This window comes from Rhamphochromis sp. 'chilingali', assembly GCF_963969265.1.
Source record: "Rhamphochromis sp. 'chilingali' genome assembly, chromosome: 8".
Lineage (NCBI taxonomy): Eukaryota > Metazoa > Chordata > Actinopteri > Cichliformes > Cichlidae > Rhamphochromis > Rhamphochromis sp. 'chilingali'.
Window position 1 is genome coordinate 16,884,835 of NC_137935.1, and position 14,315 is coordinate 16,899,149.

A 14,315-nucleotide genomic window follows, 5' to 3' on the forward strand; every position below is an offset into this window, starting at 1 on the left:
GTGTAAGGGGTCAATTTATTTTTTTTGTTTCCCATTTTATTGTCTTAAAACCTCATTTATAGCTTTAGAAATGTGCACACAGGCTACACTTTCACATTTTTTGGTGAATTCTACTGAAAAGTATTTCTTCTTCAAAGTCAGGACATTTTTGTGTGCACCTCAGTAGCCTGTTTTTGGTCCGGCGAGAGTGAGGAGCAGTTTCTTATTAAAGCCCGCTGACACATTGATCCTTCAACAGCCCCCAGGAGACCAATCTTCATCTCAACCACTTTAGATGCTTTCACAGGAAATCAACTCAAAAGCATCTTTTTTTCCCCTTCCTTTTTGGTCTTCCAGCTCTCTCCCACCCGTGTCTCACCCATCTGAAGTCTAAATATGGTATATACAGCGTTCTGATCAATGACGCCCACTGAGGAGGCTGTGCTGTTTGTGTGCACAGTAACATTACGGGTCCTCTGCCATCGAGCTGTGCAGTATGTGAGCACAAAGGACAAAAGGGAAAGCGGTGACCTTTTGTGGCACAATGAGAGGAATTAAAAAGGAACAATGTGATAGTAATTTGGAGGCATTGAGACACTGACGGAACAGGACTAGAACAGATGTGATGTGGCATAGCCGGGGAGGAAGCTGGGGATGAGCATTAGGCTAAAGCGGCCACTGCCCCCTCAAGGCCTCTGTCGATTCATCCTTCCGGCAGGAAGTGTTTAAGGATCAATAAGAAGCGAGGGTCTCTGGAGAGAGACAAAGAGAGAGCCTTCGTGCAGCCCAGGTCTCTTTTTGTTTCATTAAGCGGCTCCTTGCCCTGTTCTGGGCTTGAATTGAGAATAACGAGCTTAAAGGTTTCTGTCTCCATTTCTTCATCACTGCTAATGAAAACAGCAGTGAGAGGCTGCTTCCCGCATGGTCATCCAAACCAAAAGGTTTCTTATCTGTCATTTTTACCCCTTTTAAAACTTTTTAAGTGCCACACACTTTCATTAGATTAAAAGTATCTCATTCACACTCTCAGAAATTGAGTCCTTTCCCCCAACACATTTCTCCATGCTTCCTCTAAAATGTGTTTATTTAGTTTTGTTGTCACGTCCTCCATTCATCTTTTGAAGCAGGAAGGTTTCTCAGCATTCAGCTCACCTTAGTCTTACACTTTATACTGCATTTATAATAACAGCTTACATAAATGACACCTATAGTTTCATTAAAACTGTGGTTCTGCATGCAGTTTACACTTTTATGTGTGCAGTTACACACCAGCTGAATCAGTGACAGTCATGCACTTAAATTATTTCATCTAATTATTGTAGGTGAAGGAATCAAATGTTCCTTAAACTCGTCTTTGATTAATGAAACATTGTTCTTGCTCTGTATGATTTGAACACAATCAGAATCAGAATACTTTATTGATCCCTAGGGGAAATTATTTTTCGTTACAGTGCTCCATTATAAACAAACATTAACAAAGACAGACAATGCACTAACTAAGAATAACACAATATATACAGGCATATATATACATAAAAGTCACGTATTAATAAATAGCTGAAAAAGAACATGTGCAAGAAGGGTGTAGCTGTTGCAGTAAACAGTGTGTTAAGTGGATGAGTTGTACAGGGAGATGGCCACAGGCAGGAATGATTTCCTGTGTCGTTCAGTGGTGCTTTTCGGTAATCTGAGTCTTTCACTGAACGTGCTCCTGTGACTGACCAGCATGTCATGGAGTGGGTGGGAGGTGTTATCCAACATTGTCTTTATCTTGGACAACATCCGCCTCCACAACACCACCTTGAGGGAGTCCAGCTCCATTCCCACAACATTACTGGCCTTACGAATCAGTTTATCGAGTCTGTTGGTTGAAATGTCAACACCGACCCCCTGGATTGAAACAGGGGTCAAGTGTTTCCTGGTCTTCCTGAAGTCCACGATCAGTTCCTTGGTCTTTGCCACGTTGAGCTGCAGATGATTCTGCTCACACCACGTGACAAAGGAGCCGACCACAGCCCGGTACTCTGTCTCATCATCCCTGCTGATGCATCCAACCACCGCGGAGTCATCAGAAAACTTCTGAAGATGGCAGGTCTCTGTGCAGTGGCTGAAGTCTGTGGTGTAGAGGGTGAAGAGGAAGGGGGAGAGGACAGTCCCCTGTGGCGCCCCTATGTTGATGATTACCTTGTCAGACACACACTGTGGGAGACGTACATATTGTGGTCTTCCTGTCAGCTAATCAACAATCCAGGACACCAGAGAAGCATCCACCTGCATCGCTGTTAGCTTATCACCCAGGAGGGTCAGCCTGATGGTGTTGAAAGCACTGGAAAAGTCAAAAAACATGACCCTCACAGTGCTCAGCGGCTGGTCCAGATGGGTGTAGACACGATTGAGCAGGTAGATGATGGCGTCCTCTGTTCCGAGACGAGGCTGATAAGCAAACTGAAGGGGATCCAGATGTTGTCTGACAATGTGTCGCAGCTGGTCCAGGATGAGTCTTTCCAGGGTTTTCATGATGTGGGAGGTCAGTGCCACGGGCCTGTAATCCTGGGGGCCACTGGGACGTGGCGTCTTTGGAACAGCAAAAGCAGTTAGTTAGTAGTCATCAAAAACTAAAATCATGTGTGAAGTTGTGTGTCTGTACATGTGTAACAAACACAGACTGTGAAGAAAAAATGGTCATACTCTAGCGCTCATAATCACCCACCGGTTTGTAGACCCACAGCCTGAAGCCTCAGGCTTACTTTTATTGCAACTACCATCTTGGGTTTTGTGTGAAAAGTGTCCATATTTGCAAAGGAGGGTGGACTGCTACTACAGTACTGTGAAAAAGTATTTTTGTCATGGTCCGGGGTGGGTGGCTGGAATTTTCCATCAGGCTCCTGAGTCTACCTGGTATCCACCCCTGGGCAGGGCCACCTCCTCCTCCAGTTCCACACACCTGGAGCTGTTTGCAGGCAATCAAACCAGAGTGAACCTCAGGTCAGCCATTCCACATCGCTCAGCTCACTCCGGATTCACGTCACCCCCTCTCATCGCTCACTTCCTCCAAGTAAGTAAAGTTATATAATGTACTCACCATCTTCAGAGCTCCTCTCCACTACCTCCCTAACTCCGATGTCCTCTCTCCTTAGTATGTCTGCTTAACTGCCTCCTTCCACTCTGCATCTCTGGCCCAGTTCCCCCTCTGTAGATCCATATGTGTGAGTGAATGGGTGGATGACTGGATATGTAAAGCGCTTTGGGGTCCTTAGGGACTAGTAAAGCGCTATATAAATACAGGCCATATCCACCTAGCCACGTTAACTAGGCCTCGCAACGTTAAATTCTGTGTTTTTGTTGCCTTTTGTCCTTGTCACGCTTTCAAATTTAACTAATAAACATTGTGAAACATCCTGTCTCTGTTCTGGGTTCCTGCCCCTGAGTCCAGTTTTAGTACCAACCTTTCGGTCTTCTGACAATTTGGATATTTATCGCATTAATGTACATGAATCCTTCAACATGCCATGGAATATTTAAGGGATTTAAGAAAATATTTTGTAAAAATTGCTTTACATGCAAAGGATCCTTATTTCAAAGCCGAGCAGGAGAGACAAACCCAGCCTCAGGGGCTTACGAGCTAATGTACTGCTGGTCCCAAGCCCAGATAGATGGAAGGGCAAAAAAATCTGTGCCAAACCAAACGTGCAGATCGATCTACTGTGGCAACCCCTCGGGAAATAAAGGAGCAGCTCAAAGTAGCTTACTTCATACTGTATTAAATAAAAAGACATAACATATAAGCTGATAAGACATTTTTATAGTGAAATAAAAGCCAAAGTTTTCCAAATGTGAAGTCATAAGAACTAAGAACCAGGTGTTAAGGTAATTCTGTGTAGTCTCTATTGAGACAGTGACACAAAACATCTAAATTCATGATTTCTTGGGACCATATTCCTCAGACACCAAGTCTCTGGGCTGGTATTAGTACTTTACAAAGACTTGTAAACCGTTGAAGCCATTTTAAATCACCATGCTTTTCTTTCATCATTTGTCTATACTGCGAATCATTACACAGATCACTTAGAGCTGCTTAATAGCTGAGAAAAGAGTTCAAAAAACAAGATCACATTGTCACTGCTCTGACTTAAAGCAGGTGTAGAGGAAACACTCAGATTAAATACTGACCTTTCAAATCAGCTCATCCACTCCCACTACCACCTGTCTGTGGCCTGACCAGGCCATTATTTTAGTCCTTAACCCCCCCACCAGACTCAATCCTCTCAGGGAGGATTATCATGAAGCTAAACTCTGTGTGCCCCCACCACTGGGACGGAAACATCACAGAGCCACGTGAAAAGCCTAATTTGGCCCAAACAACATTTATGTAATAAAGGACAAACTGACTTTATTTGTTTAACCTTGCATGTTTGAAACGCAGCTCAAAGAGCTTTACCAACTGGAAAAGATATTATCCTCGAAGACAAACCCCCCTTAAAGAAAAACTAAACCCCCATCACCCAAGGTTTTTATTTCAGATGTTGCGGACATGACCTGTTTGCTTTCTTCAGCCAAGTGATGGAAGAAAAGATCCTCTGAAAATACTTCTGTTACATGCACAGAGGGAAATGTCATTTCCCATTTTGTCTGTGGTTTTCTGTCACTTCCCTGAAGTATGAGCCTAATCCCTAACCCCACATAGGATGTACTCTGGATTATAGTTCTTCCTGGGGAGGAGCAGGAGGAAGAGAGTTACGAAACTATGAACATGTTTTCATATTTTTATGGACAGATTTAATTGTTTTGGATTGAAGGTGTTAATTTGTGGCACATCAGATCCTAGCTTTCCTTCCTTCATTATGTTTTGGATCCCTGATTATCGTGTTAGATGTTCACATTACAGACCTCATTTGCTTTCATGCTGATGTGAACTCGTGATAAAAGTATTCAGTATCAGTTTAATCATCAGCTCTGACAACACAAAGCAAACAGAAGAGTAAAATTAGATGTTTGACACGCTGTCCTGGAACCCCTGGTGAGCTGCTCCAGTGCTGTTTTGGGGTTTCTGGTTTAAAGGGCAACACGAGGAAGAGGTGGGACTCCTTTAAGACGCCCACACTGTCCTCCACTCCTGTGAATCTGGGTCTGTGGTCAGCTGATTTGTTTATATGCCCCTGTGTCTGTGCACGCTCTGAAGAATGGATCAAATATCCTGTTTTTCAAACTAATAAATGTATTTTTCCACGTACTTATTCTTTAAATAGCACGCACAGATAAACAGGGCATCCAGCATTGTGTCAGTGGCAACAATAAAAGGGTGTGGCTCCTTTAAGGGCAGTGTTAAATAGATCAGTGTAACACACACGCACACATAGCCCCCCAGTGCAGGAAGATGCGGTCAATTCAACCGAAGACACACAGAAAATGACAGCATTTTAATGCGCCTTCAAAATAAAAGACCCTCGTGATAATGCTGAAAGTGATTCAAAAATTTGCAACGAAAGTGTGTGTGTGTTTTCTGTGGATGCTAAATCTGAACAAAGAGTGAGTTATCTTTAAAAATGATTTTAAGGAACCAAGCAGTTTAACTGCACAGCATGTATTTTCAGTTCTGTATTTCCATGTTCAGATAACGGCAAGCGCAGTGCACTATAACTCATAGAAACCAGGCTTCAGTCAGTTTGTGATCACCCAATGAAGAACACATGTGTTTAATATACAGAAATCAGCATTGTGTGATCTGAAAGTTGCATTAAAAGCAAAACTATAAACGGCCCCACTTTTGTTACTTCCCTGGAAAATTTTCTCTTATATTGATAGAAATCCTGATTGATCATAAAACTAATGATAAAAACAGCTAGAAGCTCGTTTTCTACTAGACCAACAAGTAGAAACACTGCAGAGTATCATCATCACTGACTTTATTCATTACTCATTATTAATCTATTCCTCTCTTCTAGTGTGACTTTTGTCCTGTCTTCTTCCACTCACCCTCAACCTTTCACTCCTAAGTGAATTAGATTTTTCTTCCTGTTAAAAGGGAGTTTCTTTTACTTCCCACTGTTGCCAAAGTCTTGCTTTTGTGGGAGGGGGGTTTTCTCTGTAGGGCCTTTACCTTACAGAATGAACCCACTTGAGCTGACTGTTGTTGTAATGTGGTGCGATATAAATGAGATTGAACTTAACTGAAATTATTTGGAAGACACTTTTCTGTTTTGCTACAGAGGTTTATAAAATGTATTTTTATTATTAGTTATTATGTAATTTAGGGAATCTGTGGTATACTTCCTTTTTTATGTTCCTGAACGCTCATTGCTTTCTAAAAAAGGACTCATAGTAACCAAGTACCACCTTAGTTTAGTTTAATATTATTTATATAAGAAATTCTTCCTGTTTTCTAGTATAAATTTGGGTAATTCATACATAATAAATCAAGATTCTTTGGTTTGAAATGACAAGTTTGTGGTATATATAATTCGCCTAAATCATAGCTGTGTTACAATACATTCATCTAACTTTAGTCTGTATTTCATAGTGTTTTCCAGAATATGATTATAAAAGTACCACTAAGAAAATCAACAAAACCACATGATCCCATTGTTCTGTCAGATTGACCAAGCTTGTTCAGGTTTCCATAATTCACAATAAGGAGCTGGAGAACAACTGGCACGTCACACATCATGTTAATATCTTAGGAAAAAATGTCCTCGTCCTCCAATTTCCACCCAGACACAGCTACTTTTGGCGTGTCTGTGAACATATATAATCAAGCTTTTTACAGGCAACTCATTCCTTCCCCTTAAACTTTTAGCTCTATTCTGAAAGCAGTAAGCGGAAGTAGCAGCTTTTGTGACTCTCCCTGGTTGATGGTGGTCTGTGGAGAGCGGAGCCAGGCGTTCAGCAGGAGCAGCATAGTGCGTCGAGCGGAGATGGAGGTAGAGCTGACCGGCTGTGAGCTCGCGTAAAGACAGCAGCCGAGCCCGGGGAATGACCATGTTTGATCCCGAAAAGTGAACAACCTCACCGGGATCGCCTCAGACACACCAGCGTCATGACAGCACTCCTGTATTGAGGTGAGAGCTGATGGCACCGCAGAAGCCGTCGCTGCGTTTTATTTCTTATTTAGCGCGTCTGGACCATCCTGACGCGCAGGGTTAGACATTTCTGCAGAGCCTTTCTCGTGTGCTCGTGCTGACAGCAGAAAGGAGTCAGCATCGTGATTTGTCGAGGACAGCAGCAGCAGCAGCACACCTCCAGGTGCTGAGGCGGAGAAGACGCTGCTCTGTTTGGGTGTTAAACCCGCTTCATCCCCGCAGCTTAAACCTGCGCTCAGAGCCAGGCAGAGAGCGAGTGCGGTCTTTTGATGATGATAGCGGCTTGTTTGGGGGGGGGGGGGGGTTGTGTGTGAGGCTTCCTGGTTTTGAGGGGGGTCGCGGTGTAAGAAGGGGGGCTTTTCCGATAATCTGTTTAATAGACTTGGGGGAGTCGGTGTGGTGGCTCACAGGAGGGCTCGGGGGGCCTGATGTGATCTGGTATGATGTACAGTCCGGTTCCGCTCGCGAGGATCCAGAATCAGTGTACCAGCTCGTGACTCTACACGCGGACTCCCATTCATCGCCCGCGTTTGGACCTGTGTCTGTCAGCCATTCAGCAGGAGGCTGCTGCCGATTCCCATTCATGAAGTCCAGTGCGCAGCCTGCACAGCGATTCACTGTCGGCTTTAAATAGGCTCCCCGGGCCTGCAGTGGGCCTGTTATAGGCCTACTATTGACTTTCTCTTATGTGTCTTTTTATTGGTTATGTGAGACAATCAGTCAATATGAAGCCTTATCAGTCAGATTGGACCAGGATGCGGGCCTGCTCGTATTTGTTATGTTTACATCATTGTACCATTCTGCTAACACTCCTCCGAGGCTGAACTGCGTCTCTGTCTCTAGGTTATGGTTTTCTATTGAAGTAATAAAAGGAAAACAGCATATTATTCCCGTATTTTCTAACTAAATTCTCTAATATTGCACTGGCGGTGCTGTTTTTGTTTTGTGATGTTTAACTAGGATTTTAAATCCCCACATCATTATGCTCTTCTGCATATGTTGGGGGTAACTATGGTTACTGTTGCCTTCCTATCAGCTCAACGCAGTCTGGCCATTCTTCTCTGACCTCTGACATCAGTAAAGCACTTTTCACCCAAAGAACTGGTGCTCATTGGATATTTTCTCCTTTTTGGACCATGACCTGTAAACTGTAGACATGGCTGTGCAGAAAGTAGCTCAGATTCTAGGAGAAACCTTTGTAATATTCTATGTGGTTAAAAAAGACTTGAGGATACCATTACTCAAACTTTGACATGTACCGACATGCCTATTAAGCTTAGCTATTTATTATATGATATTCAATCAGTTAGATAAACATAAAAAATATTTCTTGTGTAACTGAAACAGCGTCAGGGTGGTGGGTTACTTTGGCACAGGGAGGGGTGGGGTAAACAGGACTGAGTGCGAGTCCATTAAAGAGCACCGGTGGCGACTACGCTCACATTCATATCTACAGCTAACCTAACATGCATGGCTGTGGACTGTGGGAGGAAACTGGAGCCCCTGGAGGAAACCCACACAGGCACACGAATTATAAAAATAACCAACAGATTGATCAGTAATGAAAATTAGATTTCTGTGCAGATCTAAATATTCAGATTCAGATTTGCTCACGTTTTACTTTACATCATTTAAGGCGTGTGAGACTGAAAAGATGAAATACGATGACTTCATAAGAAAACTACAGGGACAAATCCACGGCTGAAGTTAACCACAAAGTAATGTTACATAGATCTGTGTAAGCGGCTGTCTCCAACCTCTGTCGGCACTATCATCGTGCTGTTTTCTGCATCAGCTTCACCACAAATTAAAAGCCCATCTAGTCCAGCAGCTGAAAGACTCGACGCTCACACAGGTTGTACAGTATTCCTCCTTCTGTGTGCTTCTTTGTGAGAGGCCTGTGGTCATCTGTGAAATTAGTTAGACCTGGTGGGTGAGAGACAGGAAATGGAAGTCAGTGGTGCAATGTGCATCTCCCACACACTTCGTCCTTTATCACTGGCTGCCATATGGATGCTTGAGCTCACTCAACATTTACATTGTCACCGCTTGCCAGAGGAAGCATGTGAGAGAGCGAGAGAGAGAGAGAGGAAAGTCTGCCTGCAGAGGACACGCTAATTTATGTGTTTAATATCTGAGCAATGAGGCCGTACCTACATCATTAGTAGCGTCTGGGAAAAAAACTCCCACAGGTGAGCCGACTCAGTTTATTTGTGTGCAGTCACAGTTTGGTGATTTGGTCCTCAGGAATGCTCGATCTCCATCACCACTGGCTTCTTATCATTGTTGTATCTGTCTGCCGCTGCGCGCACATACACAGGCTCGCACAGACAGCTCAGGCATATCAGTGTCTGGATCAGGGCTGTATAGCTTTCATAACGTCTGTCTGCGTGCGCCATCACCCGTCCAGTGAACATAGACGCTCTCTGCGGTGGTCCTGTGTTACAGGACAGAAACTCTTCCAGGCATTCAGGAGCTTTGGGGAGAAATGAGGTTATCACCGCTTGGGTTAAAGGTCACTGACCAGCTCCTCTGAAGTGAACAGATCTAAAAGTAGTCGAAGGTCGGGGTCTATCACTGCTGACCTCTATTTCTGCTCTTTCTCTCGCTGCAGCGTCTAATCCCCTTCCCTATCATACCTCTCTATCTCGAGTTTCTCTCTCCTGGGATTTCACTCTTTTTTTTTTTTTTCTACATCTCTTCTGGTTTTCCTTCCACTCCCATCATCCTTTCTTCGTCTGTAGTGGCAAACCTGGAGTGCATAGTACCCTTCTTTCTCTTTTGCTATCTTTACTCCTACACACACCTGGAAGACTGCTGTAATAATCCGTATTGTGTCTTCTGTAGGTGAGTCAGTTTTTTGTCAGCGTGACTTTCCTCCTGTGTCTGCTTCGGTCCTCCTTTAGCGTGAAGTATCAAAACAAAAGAGCTATCCTGTTTATTCTGCAGCATGTTTCTGCTGCAAAGGGAAATCTTAATTTTGCATGAAGCATTTTGATTCATCTCTTTATTTAAAGGCACTATATGGAGCAACTCCAATATTTAACATTAATGTGTTTGGCAGCTGATGTGCAGGTATGTTGCAGTACAACTTTGAATGGTCTTAAAATGGTTTCAGGTATTAGTACTGACTGACTAACTTTATCCAGAATTGGTTGGTTGTTTTAACTGTTTTAATGTGTTTTTCTTGTTTTGTTTCTTAAGTTTTAACTCATTAATGGGAGGGGATCTATTTCAACTCTATACTTTTATAGTAGTGCTGTGCTGTTATAGTTACTTCACACGGGCAAAACCAGACAATAGGCAACGCTTTGGTTCTGGTGGAGATTGGATAAACGTTGCCTGGTCTAGATTTCGATTTCTGCAGCCATATTTGTGAGGTAGGGTCAGAATCTGGTCTAAACCAGAGGCTACCTTTGCATCGTTGCTGCCCATGTCCATCCCTATATGACCACAGTGTACTCATGCTCTGTTGTCTACAGGTCATGCACATGTCACAAAGGGCAATCAACTCAAGCTGGTGTCTTAAACACAATCAAATGGCCTCCACAGTCACCAGATCTCCATCCAATCTACTTTTGGGATGTGGTGGAACGGGAGATTGACATCATGGACATGCAGGAACTTTGTGATGCTATCACGCCCACATGGACTAAAATCATCAAGGAATGTTTCCAACAGCTTGTTGGATCCAACCCAGTAGTATCAATCCATACCTAATAAAGTGTCCACTGAGTTTGTTTAGCTTTGGCATGTATGAATGGTGCGCACAAATCTGTGTGCAAATGCACACACAGAGCATAAACACATAAACAGTATATCGTTTGTCCATTTCAAAGCGCTGCCATATTTCCATCTTATATAAGAACACATTGTTAATTAATTCAGAGAGCGCTGAAGATGTTGTATGTGTACATCACTGTACTGAGTGTGCTGCTAGCTGTGTGCTGTCCTGTATAGCAGGCTAATCTTAGAAAACATGTCTGGGCTCAAACTCCCTGGAGTGGGAGCACAACATCACCAATCATCCTCATCAGACAATCGCAGAGACTGTGCTCCTGGCACGCAGCTGCTTGCAGCATATAGGGCATATAAGTCTGTTAAAAGGCAAGTGCAGTGTTTATCCCTGAAAGTGCACAGAAGTAGACATGGCTACATAAATAAAAATCCATGTGCATCCGGTCCGCTTAGCTAAAGTATCATTTCCTCAGTAGCTCTATATTACTACCCAAAACACCACAGTATTAATCAGGCATGTGTAATTCCTACCTCTGCTCAGTTCAGTCCTGTGAGAGCTCTACAAGGTACATGAAGTGAATGGATTTTGTATGATGTGTTTTGCAGGCTATAGCCAATCACTTCTCCCTGCACAGTAATCTCTCTGCAGTCTCCCCCAGAGTCAGTTTACAGTTACAGACAGAGCTCCCGACCACCTGACAGAGATATCTGCCCCCTCCCCTGGGGGAACGCACCAGCAGGAGGAGGTGGTGGGTGCACAGGAGTGGTAGATTTTTACAACCGATAGGGACAAGTAACAGGAAGGAAAAGGGCCTTTCGAGGCCTGGAGGATGGAGGTAAACATTTTTAGATTCCCCACGACTCCCCTTAAGTCTGTTTTATTTCTTTTGCTTCCAAATCATTGGAGCTGAAAAAAAATCTGAGGGGAGTCGCGGCAATGTGAGAAACTACAGGGTGCCCCTGCTCCCCCCATCCTGCAGTTTGTCTCCCTTTCTTTACGCTCCCCTTGTCTCCTCCACCTCCACACATCACTGATTGTTTTAGCAGCTGGCCTGTGGAGCAAACACATGCCCCCTTCAAGTGGTGGAAAAAGTATTCAGGTTCTTTACTTTATCAAATGTACCTATACAACAACAGAAAAATACTCCACAGTAAATTTAACGGCCTTTGAGTTAAAGTAGAGTTAAAGGAAAAGTTTGCTTGTTGTGATAAACCTATAAATTGCTCCTTTGTAATTAGAAGCAGAAACAGGTGACTCGCTGCTGTCAGCAGTGGAATATTTAGCAGCTAAAATGCTGAATATGTTCCTCACACACATCCCAGATCAACACGCGAAGGCCGTTTTATGCCCGAATTCTCAAACAATGGTAATTTTAAAAAAGCCATTCATAGGTGTAGTTTATCATGAACTTTTCACTTTTTGTAACCATATTACAAAGAGCTTGATAAAAATGAGACTTTTTAGAAACGTTTGAAAAAAAGCAAACAAAAAAACTCCAAAACGTTTGCTTTTGACTTTTGCTGTTTTTCTACTTCAATACTACTTTCTTTTTTTGTGCCTTAGCAAAGTAGATAAATTTTTGCATCACCAGCAACACAACATAGTGTTTGCTTTTTTCAAGTGGAGAAAACACAGGAAGTCACAATAACAGAAATGTAGCAGGTCTGTGACAATACAAGTAGTATGACAGGATTTTCCATGCCTAAGTTTTCTGTGTACTTATAGATGACCTCCTTTATTAAAAAGTGGTTTTAAATCAGTGGCATTCTATATCATTAAAATGTTGACTTTATATTTTGCTCAAAGGACACAGGGTAAAATGTTAGCATGGTTGCTGAGTAGCCTACTTAATGCTACATTACGTTAGCTTAAGCTTTTATGTAGCATTAGCTGATACAAACATTTTAGCCCATAGAAAAATAACTGCTTCCACAAAGACAGTGCCAGGTGTCCACGAGGTATTTCCATACCTGACTCCTCTTAGTACCTTTCTTGTCAGTGAGTTTGGGCAGAGCCATCACAGCACTACTCCTGTCTGTAGATATCCTCTCCTGCAGCACATAAAGACAGGCTAACGCAGTTGTAGATATATGCTTCCCCCTAACACTAACTCACTCAGTCATCAAGTCAGCATGAAACTCAAGCCATGAGTGAATATATTGGCCAGAGCACAACATATTCACTTAAAGATATCAGTTTAATCTTAATGTGTTGTTAGGTTTATGAAACTTAAACTGTCTGAAGTACATCTGTCAAACAAACGTTAGGAAAAAGAGTTGAACCTTTCCCTCCGCTTCAGGTCAAATGTAAAGTGAAAAAATGTGTTCCCAAAACACATTTCTGGTCAGTACTTCAAGTAAAGAGCTCAACTATTTCCACCACACACCTCTCTCATCCGCACTGCATCACCTCCCCCCATCACTCTGCTTTGGCTGTTTCTGCCATCATTTAAACTTTAGATCCTCGTGTGTCTTTCCAGTATGTAGTCAGTCTCAGTTTGCTGAGCCTCAGAAAACCATAATGCCGTCCACTTCCTCCAGCGTCTCATGGCTTGAGTTTCATGCTGACTCGATGACTGAGTGTGTCAGTGTTAGTGTGTGTATGTGCGTGTAGTCATTTCAGTATCCTTGAGAGAGGCGCATCCTCATCTTTACAGAAGGGCAGGAGTGTGAGAATCGCACCTCACAATGTGTTGTTGTTTTTCTGCTGAATGAGTGGAAAGTGGGCCCAGTGCAGGTTTTTAAATAGCTGAATGGATATTGACTTTCTTGCCTTGGCAACAGCAACAGCAACACACACACAAGCAGACACACACACACACACACACACACAAGGCGAGGGAGATAATTATTACAACACTGGGTTAAATCTTGTGTGCCGTGAAAGAAAGAATGAATGGATGTTTAGATGAATGAAGTGATAGATTCGTGAATGAAGTTCATGAATGAGTGGAAAGAGAATTTAGCTTTTTACTTTTAAACGTTTAGCAACTTTCTCCTAATAAGTTTTAACATTGGGGATAATAAGACATTTACTAATGCTTTATAATCAGTTATAAGGCATTATAAAAGCAAACCTTGTACTGTTGAGTTATGAAAATCACCCTGTATACTTTCTAATAAATCTAGGCTTGAATGGTCTTTATAATATTTAATAAGAGTTAATTGTAATAATTGGTAAATGAATGGATTTGGGTTCAGGTCCATTGTCACTCTTTCCAGAAGCTATACTGTTCTGTGGATGCCTAACACGTTCTGTCCTACCTGAAATCAATGATGCACTTTGTCTTAATTTGCTAGTCATAATATTTTTACCTTCCATCCGAATTTGACTGGCTGATTTCTATTCTTTGACCTTTCCAGTCAGCAACATGCAGTTTACATTTTTAGGTTCACAAATGATTTTTCTTTGGTTTGTGAAACTGAACAGAGTCACAAAATGACCACTGTGTCTGTCTGATACCTCTTACACTCAAAAAAATGAAACGTTGACTTTAATTAAAATTATTTTGTCAACAGGTT

General features: G+C 42.6%; 1 protein-coding gene across 2 annotated transcripts in view; it reads left to right on the forward strand.

Moving 5' to 3' along the window:
• The first annotated feature begins 6,318 nt into the window (after positions 1 to 6,318).
• Positions 6,319 to 14,315, forward strand: part of sh2b2 (SH2B adaptor protein 2) — a 30,387-nt gene continuing 22,390 nt past the window's right edge. The window contains exon 1 of one of the 2 annotated variants that reach the window (XM_080888234.1): positions 6,319 to 7,034. The gene's annotated coding sequence lies outside the window, so the exon portion shown is untranslated. Of the gene's footprint in view, positions 7,035 to 9,799; positions 9,903 to 14,315 lie in introns of those variants that run through there. The other variant, XM_080888235.1, reaches the window with a different exon arrangement.